This window comes from Lathyrus oleraceus, chromosome 1 (assembly GCF_024323335.1).
Source record: "Lathyrus oleraceus cultivar Zhongwan6 chromosome 1, CAAS_Psat_ZW6_1.0, whole genome shotgun sequence".
NCBI classification, from domain to species: domain Eukaryota; kingdom Viridiplantae; phylum Streptophyta; class Magnoliopsida; order Fabales; family Fabaceae; genus Lathyrus; species Lathyrus oleraceus.
In genome coordinates, this window is record NC_066579.1 from 419,250,833 (window position 1) to 419,260,232 (window position 9,400).

Below are 9,400 nucleotides of genomic sequence, written 5' to 3' on the forward strand. Positions count from 1 at the left end.
GATGATTTAAAGCTATTTTACGATAAGTGATTAAACATATTTCTAATAGTGCTTACTAAATTCCTTTATAAATAACATTGTTATCTTTTGATAAAATAATTCAATGAAGTTTCCATTTTCTAAGTATTTTACCAAGTTTCATATATATTGTATTAGTCACCATGTTTCACACTTCATTCTTCTAATTTTCTGTTGAGATTTCTTGATCCTTTTCATCAAAGGCTTTAGAATTTAATTGCGAATTTATCCATTCATTTTTTTTTTCTTTACTCATTCATTAAGAACACATTGTATTTGATTTCTTTTTCTTTGTTCATCATCGAACTTATTCATTATGCCTCCGCACGCACGCTACTCCAATTATTCATCATGTTGACATAGATTCTATTTACTATGTTCATCCAAGTGAAGGTCTAAATTCAATCACAATCAATCCAAATTAATTGGATCGAACTATCTTACTTGGAGAAGATCAATGCAAAGACCGTTGGATGCAAAAATAAATAAGATTTGATTCATTGATGATTTATTTAAAATACCTCTTCTTCTTGATCTTAATTGATTGCAATCGAAAAGATTCAATCACTTGATACATTTTTTGTTGTTAAGTTCTAATTCTTATTAGTGGTTCTCCAAAGAAGGTATGATTTGCATATGTTTAATTCGTTTTTTCATCAACAACTTAAAGTAATCATCCAAGTCAGTTATGGATTATTTTATTGAGTTGAAAGGTTTATGGGAAGAACTCCATGAGCATTGACCTCTACCTATTTATACCGGAATTCAATAATATAGATGTTGCACCATGCAAAATGATTGAAATTATAGGCATTATACTGGGATAATTTAGTTTTTTTCTAGGAAAAAGTAAACCAAAGGGAGGCGAGATAAACTAGTTATAAAACATGGAGATTGATGTGTCCTAAGGCATGAGAACCTCCACCAAAAGGAGTATCTACATTTTCCAAAAGAATAGGGATGATAATGGTTTCCATACTACTAATAGAGGGTAATAATCACTCCTTAGGTCCAAAAATTCAAGCCCAAGAAACCCTTGTAATTACCTCAACAATAAAGAGGATAAGGGGCAGTGAATTTCCCAAAAACCACATAGATACAAGGTTTCTCACCATCTCGAATGAGTTTGATCTAACACCAACAACAACCCTGCACAAATAGGGGTTGTCACTCATTATACTTTTAGCAAGTACAATTGACGTCCACTATGAGGCTGGTAAAACTAACATGGACCACACTCGTTATTGTTCACCTATCACTTTTCATCACCTTCTCTCACTATAAGAAAAAATGTGTTTTGCATCGGCCAAAACCCCTCGCTAAAAAGGGAAAAAACGACGTTAAAGGTTATTAGTGTCGGGGACGGGGTGAACACCTCAAAGCTAGGAGTAAACGATAGCTTTCACCCAACGCTAATTTTAACGTCGGCTCAATGAAACTCTAAAGGGACACCAATACACAAAATTCGACACTAGATTACAAACATGCTCAGTATTAGCATCAGCCTTAATCGACAAAATTGTGTTTTGTGTATTTATGTAGCGTAGGCCATAGGTGACACTATTTACTATATAATCATGTAGTGTTGGTCTCCAATGACGCTAGATTGTTACATGTGTTTAAAAGCATCAGTCTGCATCAACTCTAACTTGTTACATGTGTTTATATAGCATTGGTGTAGGCCGACACTAGATGTAAGTTTTTTTTATTAATTCTTCGAATGCTTCAAAATCCATTTAAAAACTTGCTTTTAAAATCTGTTTTCACATATCCATATATAGACAAATATTGTTCTAACATACTAGTCTATCCATTTATGGTTAGAACAACATAATTCCAACTACAATTCAACTAATCCATATGTCTCCATAAATTACATACTCAATGGTTAAGAGTTTAACATCCTCAAATATATAAAATAAATTTAATAAAAAAAACTTGTATATCCACTTTCAAAAGAGATGCACGACTATGACTCCTCTCAAATATCTCTTCCATAATAATCTTCTTATATTGAATATAGTAAAAACCATCCTCTCTATAAATTGAAACCACCTCTTTGAATATTCTTCTGTCTAGAAGAAGGCACAATATATAACCAAATTGAAGTACATAATATAACAAATAATTAAACCAAAATCAATAGACTAAAAATCTAAAAATGCTATGTTTCTTTTCCTCTTATCTTCGACAATACTATTGTACTATGTTTAGCACTTAAATCAAAAACATATTGTATCACTTTTCACAAGCCCAAAATTGAATTACAACATGATCAACACACGTAAGCAATAAACATGATCCAACAACATAGATAGCTTATTAAATGCTTAGAATAATGTGCAAAATCATCGAACAAGCATTTGATAGCGAATTTACATGAAAACAATATTTTAGAGCAAATATAATAATAAAGGATAAACATGAATTAGAAAACTATAGCAAGACATCAATTTTGATATGTATCCAAGAGTTGTTTAGTCACCTATCAAAAAGTTACTTGCTTAATAAAGTTGGAACTCAAAAACAAGTTTATGAGTAAATCATGCACTGATGCAACTGATTTAAAACTTGTTTCATCAAGCTACACCACATGTTTAGTATAACAGTAATAAACCTAACATTCTGTCATCAATTGAAGTATCCAAATATTCTCAAATCTTACCTCCATGACCGATCTAAATCAGGCAAAATCAACTGAATGAAGTGCAACATACAAACTTAAAAACATAGTCAACAACATTAAGAATGATCCTTGGTGAAGAAAACATAGTGAAGAAACGCAAACCAGTTACTGAAAGACCATAGATATGATTATAAGCATGTGTAATTTCTTTCTGCAATTGTCAATGTGATGTGTTTAAATTACCTTTATGTGTTGTGAATGAAACTAATCTTTTGATCGATTTATGGTTCTTTACACATGAACTTATATTCTTTGTGCAAGTGAGAGAAGGTCACGGAGAAGGTAGTGCGGCGGAGATTGAGAGAACATCTCAGCTGTGATTTCTTTCAAACTTCTACTGTTAATCCTTGGTGGAGTTGTTGTTAGTCTCTCAGGCCTATTAGTTAATCCTCCACCACTAACATCTTTTACGTCGGTTACTTCAGGAAATGGTGTCAAACATGTATTCATTTTGGTATACCTGAAATGAAAATGTGGATAAACATGTGGATTAAAGAATCTCCGGTTTTGAAAAGATGCATTAAACAAAGAAATTAGATTATACAACTCAAACTCTTTATCATATAAGTGGTTTTGGAATCACTGCCAAACTCTATTAGGCAGCAAGCATAATTTGCTTTTCATTTTTTACTCTAAAAAGAGAAACTGCAAAAGGCAAAATCAAAATCATTAGCACAAGTAAGCATAAATTGATTTATAGTTTTATTTTTTAATTTTTAATTTTAATTTTATTTGATTCTAAGAAAATGATTTGGGTTTTATCTAGTTTAATTTTTATTTAATTTTATTAATTTAAAATAAGAAAAAGGAGGCAAAATAAAGATACCGGAAAAAATTAAAAAGGAGGCAAACGAAAATGAGGGGATGAATTTTTTCGCACCAATAGATTTATATTAGCGTCGACTATGACCGCCGCTAGTTAGAAAAAATGAATAAATAATAAATTAGATGCTTGCGTCTTAGCATTGGCATTATCGCCGCTAACATTTAAATGAATAAATACATTAAAAATAAGAATTGCATTAATGTGTCAAATGAAAATTGTTGGGGGAAATGAATTAGTCCAGCGCTTTAATAGAATTACATTAATGTAGGTCACGATCGTCGCTATTATTTCAATAAATAATAATTAAATTAACAAATAAGTATAGAATGGATTATAACAGTTCTTTTATGAAAAGAAATTGTTGTTTGGACAAATAATTGTAAAGGTTTGTGAAGGTGGTGTCTGGCCCAAGGAGGTGGTGTCTGGCCCAAGGAGGTGGTGTCTGAACCAAGAATGAGGTGTCTAAACCAAGCATAGGTGTTTGAACCAAGAGTGAGGTGTCTAAACCAAGAATAGGTGTTTGAACCAAGAGTGAGGTGTCTAAACCAAGAGTGTTGTAGGGGTTTGCCTAAACTCGAGGATCACGACAAACATAGGGGTTTTTCTAAACCAGGGGATTGACAATGAAAACATGCAAGAGGGTTTGCCTAAACCAGGGGATTAACAAGGCAAACATGCAAGAGTATAGGTGTTAAAACCAAGATGTGTTGCGTTGGGTCTAAAGAGAATGGTGTTTTTGATGTTGATTGCTATGGATTTTAATCGAATAATGAGTGTTGAAAATTATCTTGATTTGAATTGCACTAAAGTCTATGAATGGAGGTGAATACTTTGAACAACTAGGTCAGACGTCCCGTATCCAAAGATATTCAGAATAAGGATAGGAATACTCCCTCTTATTCCTTCTCCGCCTCTTAAGGCTCGTGGCGCACAATTCGCATCATAATTATTAAGTGTTTTAAGTTTATTTTGAGAAAAGAAAAGTTGTAGTTTTCATAGGATAAGTTAAGGGTATGATTATAAGAAAGGGAAGAGGTATCAAAGAATGGGAATGAGACTTGATGTTGTCATGTCTTGATGGTTACTTATTTCTTGGATTTTGAATGTGCGTGGAATTAGGATTTGACCTAAAGGAGCATGTAGTGCAAGTCTTAAGATCTAATTTAAATTAAGTGACCAAGGGACTTGTGATCACCTAATTGAATAAAAACCCTAAGGGATCATGCCATTTGTTTTGAAAGTCATACTAAAAGTCCTACAACTATTAATCTAATTAATTGATCAAAGCATGTTTGAACAAATAATCAAATCAACAAATGGGATCATGCCAAGAATTAAGTTAAGCCACATATATCAAGATCATAACACTATGATGAAAAAGTCAAAGAAAGGAAGAACAAAATTTATTGATAAAAATGTAATCCTACTTTGCATTAATTCTAACCTATTTATTAATTATGGATTTTAATTATAACCTAGAAAAATTAATTCTAGTTAGAAATAATAAACCCAATTAACTTTACTATTAAAATGCATTTTTTTAATGTGTTAAAAAATATTTAAAAAAATGTTAAGAATAATTAAGAGATTAGTTATACTCTGCCAGGGGGTGTAAAAGTGGAAAAGGGTGTGTGAGTAGTGTATATGTTGCAGGGCCCGTGTGGTTAAGCACAAATTCAATGTTGCTGATTGGATTCAGCAAGCTGGGGATTTACTAGCAAAAATTAGGGTGCATGGAGTAAAAGGATTTAGGCCTGGTTATTGAAGCCCGATGGAATTCAGAATGGGGAAAAGGGAGGTGAGGCTCCCTCGTTCGTTTCATCCATCCAGATAACTCCTCTTTCTCCCTCTCTCATGTCCTCTTCATCGGAATTTGCTTTGTCGCGTCGGAAATCACCTCTGGCGACGGCGGAGCCTAAAAGTGCCTTTAACCACCACCATTGACCTCAACTTTTCACCCTTTTCTCATCTCTGACCACCGTCTCTCATAAACATCACATAAATCCCTAGTTCTAAGCCTAACAGAGAAACCCTAAAAAGCTTACAAGAAAACTTATATCACCCATAGCCATGGATTCAAGCCATACCATTAGGGCTTTGGCTCAATGTCACAAGCTCTACAAAGTGGTAACAAGTATGAAAGAGATTATGAAGGTTGAAGATTCATACTTACTCATAGAGCTGAGGCTTTCTCTAGTCAAGGTAGGAGTTGAAGAAGATGGTTCAGAAACCCAAAGATATACAATTTCAGGTAAGAATATTGAACCCTAGATTTTGCAAATTCTTCTTCTTCTCCTCTTCTACTTCTTCTTTTTTAAACTCTTGAATTAGGGATTAGTTCGCAGGTTGTTATTATTGTAGAATGGATTAGAATAGGAACCATAAATAAGAACTTCAGCTATGGGATTGAACTGGTAGCATTGATGGTGATGAATATGAGGTTAAGCTCAGTTTAATGCTGAGTTTCAATGTGAAGCTCCCATCAATGGGGGGAAGAAGAGCTTTGGTGAGTTTGGGAGGTTGAGTACTGAAACTAGAAGAGTTTCTTTAGGATCATCGATGAGTGATCCTTAAGAAATGAAAAATGAGGTTTATATAGATGGAATGAAGAGAATTTGGAGGGAAATATAGTTATAAAATTATTAGGAATGGATCAATTCCCTTCCTTTGATGGTGATCCTAGACTAGGGTTTATCAATGGTGGGAATTCATTGATGGATTAGTTAGATTGTGTTAGTTGAGTGAAGAAAAAATTAAGGGATTTGTGTTTGTTTTCAATATGGAATCAGTGTAATAATGTGATTAAAAGTGTGTTTGTTTGAGGCTTAGAAGTTAGCTATGACTTGAAAATAGTTAGTTTGTTTTAGAGAGATCTTTGGACATAATGGGTAGTTAGCTAATTACCTTATCACACATGGAAGTGGGTTTGTTGGTGAGAGTTAGCAATTGATTAGTAGTTAGTGTAGACATTTAGTAGTTTGTTTAGTTGGTTATGCTAGTTAGTTATTGGCCATAACAGTCAGGTTAATAGTTTGTTAGTTGTTAGGTTAGATAGTTAACCAACTTATTTGACAGTTGGGGCCTGCAACTGATTTGGTCAGTTAGGGTTGGGTTTTGTTGGCTTGTAATTGACTTGGTAAGTTTGTAGTTGGAGCTTAGGGCAGTGATTTTGGCATGATGACTTGGTATCTAGTAGGTTAAGTTTACTATAAAGTTACTATGAATTTTTATGGTGATGGATGTATGATAAATTTTGGTTGTGTGAACTGTTAGACCATGGTTTTCTTATATGTGAATTGTATGTATATTGGACTACATGCTTGAATGACATGGTTTGATTTGAAATAATGGTGTATGTTACTATGTTATGAATGTGTATGTGTACTAAAATGGTAATGTGTGTGTATGGTGGCATGTATGTGTGGGATGTTAAACTATCATGACAGTTGGGTTTCACATTGCTCTTGTTGTATGGTCATGTTTCATTGATCCTTCTTGCCATAATGTAGGTTTTGGAATTATGTGATGGTTGTTTGTGCTATTGACTTGTGGAAGTTGTATAGGATTGGGCTTGAAAGTTGGTGTTGAGATAGCAATGCATTATGTTCATGATATGTGTTTGGATCTTGTTTTATAGCTTAGTTGCTAGATGTCATGACAGTGTATGCATTGAATTCCTTGAGACTTGGCATATGTGAGCTTTTCATGAGCATTGTGGTCTATTGTAACATGTTGGTTTGTGTCTTGGTAAGCATGTGGCCCAAGTGTTTATGCATGGCATTGTATGTTTGAATGTGTCATGATGCTAATATGGTTTAAATGTTGCAGGGTTGTTGTGCATAGAATGAAGTTTTGGTCATGGCATGTGAAGGCAAGTTGGACATGGGCAAGGTTTTGCTTATGAAGCTTGGACATGAAGATTTTGCATAAAGCTATGGTCATGGATGTTGGTGAAATTAGGGGTCAAGTTGCAGATGGATAGGTCTAGGATTAGGTGTGACTTTAGTCAACTGCTTGACCAAAACTCAAAAGTTAACCAAAAGTTAATTGTAGGTCAAATTTAGGATTTTCTTGTAGTTTTCATTTCTTAATTTTTAGCAATGTATTTTTGGTGTTTTATGATGAACTTTGACCTTGTAAATTGCTTGTAACTTATTTTCCAAGAAATAAACTTTTCCCTCAATTTTTCATAATTTGAAAATTTGAATTTTGAACCCTTAAATCCAATTTGAAATGCTTTAATCAAAAGATCAATCTCCCATCCATGGTTAACATATAAAGACCTTAATAGGACTTGGTCAACAAAAAGTCAACCTTCCATGGTTGACTTTGTTGACCAAAAAGTTAACCTTGTGTGAGTGGCTTCCAAATCTTCTTGTCCATGTTGTGTACCAATACCACCAATATGTCTTGACTATAATTAGAGATTCCAACACTTAGGCCAAGAAAAGTCAACATTCAAAGTTGATTTTGACCCAAAAAGTCAACTATAGCACAATGGTCCCACAAGCTCGTTTCATAAGTGCACGTAACAAGAAAACCCTAATCCATGAAGTTTAATGACGTCCTTAGCATAATTTAATATCTTGTACCATAAACAATAGGAATCGTTTGAGTTAATGATGTTACATGTGAATGCAAGTTTAGATGAATGATCCTAAGAGTGAATTATTAGGGTAAATGTATACATATGAATCATGAGGCATAAGTCATATGAAATGAAAATGAATAGGGCAAATTTTGGGGTATGACAGTGAATACATCTCAAAATAATCAAGTCCCTCAATTTGATTGTAGCCATTGGCTATCAATCTAGCCTTAAATCTCTATATAGTTCCATTTCCTAGATATTTAATCTTATAGACCCACCCACATCCAATTGGGTTAACATTTAGGGGTAAATCAACAATGTCCAAGTACATGTCTTATCAATAGCATTAAGCTCAACTTGCATCTCTTGGTTTCAACACTCAAAATTACTAGCTTCAGCATATGTATTTGGCTCAATATGGGATGTTAAGGATAGATAATAATGACATTGAAGATCAAAAAAACTAGAATAAGACATAAAGTGGGAAATATGATATAGTATACCTTCAGATTACTTGAATATATCTTGAGTTGCAGTGCAGATATAACTCGTAAATAAGATGACTTATACTTAATTCTTGAAGATTCGTGTAATGGTAATTGTGAAGTATTATAGTTAGATGCATGGTTATATATGTTATGGTTAGAAGACTAATGTGGAATGTTTGTGCTTCTGTCAGGTGAAAATTGAACTAGAATATGTGTCAATTGATCATAAATGATGGAATTAGCATTACTTGAAGCATGAGTTTGGATTAATTGGTTTCATGTCAAGGCAATTTGTAGATTGATCATGAGTTTGATTTGGTTCAATGTCATATGGAGGTGTTACCTAATCATAAGCATTACTCTATGAGTAAGTTTGCTGGTGGAGTCATGAAATTGGGTTGAAAGATAATATGTCCAAGAGTGAGTAACCCAAGGTTTTTGGACATTATATGGTCGTATCTATTCATGGAATGAAACATTTCTTGAGCTAAAAGTTTCTTTTGTACCAATATCAAGTCAAACATATCCCTTCATTTCAATAGCATATCCCATGAAAACTTATTTGATGCCTTTGGAATCTAGTTTGTTTCCTCGTGTGTGTAAGATAGAGGCCTATAATAATGAGCCAAACACTGCAAAAGAATTGATGTCATAAAATTTATCAAAGATATTTAGGTAAAGGGATTGATTTTGCAATACTTCTATTTGTACCCTATTAATCATAAAGGTAAGATACATGATAGCATAGGACTAATAGGTTTTATATAGTTTATCTTGGTAAAGTAATGCTC

General features: G+C 33.4%; 1 long non-coding RNA gene across 1 annotated transcript; it reads right to left on the reverse strand.

Moving 5' to 3' along the window:
• Positions 1–1,796: 1,796 nt before the first annotated feature.
• Positions 1,797–3,226, reverse strand: LOC127115850 (uncharacterized). The gene is made up of 2 exons (XR_007800901.1): positions 2,888–3,226; positions 1,797–2,093 (listed from the first exon to the last, which is right to left on the reverse strand). It is a non-coding gene; the product is annotated as an uncharacterized LOC127115850 (long non-coding RNA).
• Between the last annotated feature and the right edge of the window lie 6,174 nt (positions 3,227–9,400).